Source organism: Colobus angolensis, unplaced genomic scaffold, assembly GCF_000951035.1.
Source record: "Colobus angolensis palliatus isolate OR3802 unplaced genomic scaffold, Cang.pa_1.0 Scaffold186, whole genome shotgun sequence".
Taxonomy (NCBI): Eukaryota; Metazoa; Chordata; class Mammalia; order Primates; family Cercopithecidae; genus Colobus; species Colobus angolensis.
Genome location: NW_012114999.1, coordinates 1,630,369 through 1,631,928, shown reverse-complemented (window position 1 = coordinate 1,631,928; position 1,560 = coordinate 1,630,369). Strand labels below are relative to the sequence as shown.

At 37.8% G+C, this 1,560-nt stretch overlaps 1 protein-coding gene across 2 annotated transcripts in view; it reads left to right on the top strand.

Moving 5' to 3' along the window:
- Nucleotides 1-1,560, top strand: part of EVI5 (ecotropic viral integration site 5) — a 307,542-nt gene that overhangs the window by 34,389 nt on the left and 271,593 nt on the right. The gene's annotated exons all lie outside the window — the stretch shown is intronic.

The following is a 1,560-nucleotide window of genomic DNA, read 5'->3' as shown; positions in this document are numbered from 1 at the left end:
GTGAAACCCCGTCTCTGACACTTGGGATTACTTGAGCCCAAGAGTTCAAGTTTACAGTGAGCTATGATCATGCCACTCCACTCCAGGCTGGGTGACAGATTAAGACCCTGCAAAAAAATAATAATAATAATAAATAAATAAAATATATTGAATAAGAACACTGGAAAACTGAAATTTGATTATTTAAGCTGCACCTAAAATTGTTATACCTAAGCTGTTCAAGCTCACAAGTGAGGAGCTAAGCCTATTCCCTAACCGCAACCTTCCAATGCCACAACAAAATTGTTTTGTTTCATTTTGTTTTTTAAAAAAAGGATATCCACACACAATTTTTTCTTGACAGCAGCAAAGGTATTAAAATACCTGTTTCCTTATGTTTCATGCTAGTGCTTAAAAATACAAATTCAGAACAAGTAACTCTTAAAATACAGCATATATTATATGAATTTTAAATTTCAGTAGACACAATAGATCGAGCACTGTGTTAAGTATGCTCAACAGCATTATCATTCCCTGCCCGATGTGAAATAAGAATGAATTACCACTGTTTTGAAAAATCCTAAAATGTCAACAAGAATCTCAATATAATCCTCCAAATGGGTAAATAGTGCCTAGATCACAGCAAAGGCCTAAAAACTCTATTTTAATGCTACTCATTTTAATTACTTTAATTACACACGTAATTACTTTAATTACAGTAGTTCCTCCTTATCTGAGGTTTCACTCTCCATGGTTTCAGCTACCTGCCATCAACCTGGTCCAGAAATATTACTTGGAAAATTCCAGAAATAAACAATTCATTAATTCTCGGCCGGGTGCGGTGATTCAAGCTTATAATCCCAGCCCTTTGGGAGGCCAAGACAGGCGGATCACTTGAGGTCAGGAGTTCGAGAAACAGCCTGCCAAAATGATGAAACCCTGCCCCTACTGAAAATACAAAAATTAGCTGGGCATGGTGGCATGTACCTGTAATCCCAGCTACTCGGGAGGCTGAAATAGGAGAATCACTGGAACCTGGGAGGTGGAGGTTGCAGTGAGCTGATGTCACACGACTGTACTCAAGCCTGGGCGACCCAGCAAGACTCCATCTCAAAAAAAAAAAATCCAATTCATCAATTAGAAATTACATGCCATCTGTTCTGTTCCACCTGGAACATGAATCATCACTTTGCCCAGAGTAATCCATACTGTATATGCTATCCGCCTGTTAGTTACTTAGTAGGCATCTCGGTTATCAGATCCACTGTTGTTTTTTTTAAAAAAACAAAATGAAACAAAACAATTTTGTTGTGGCATTGGAAGGTTGCGGTTAGGGAATAGGCTTAGCTCCTCACTTGTGAGCTTGAACAGCTTAGGTATAACAATTTTAGGTGCAGCTTAAATAATCAAATTTCAGTTTTCCAGTGTTCTTATTCAATATATTTTATTTATTTATTATTATTATTATTTTTTTGCAGGGTCTTAATCTGTCACCCAGCCTGGAGTGGAGTGGCATGATCATAGCTCACTGTAAACTTGAACTCTTGGGCTCAAGTAATCCCAAGTGTCAGACTCCTGACA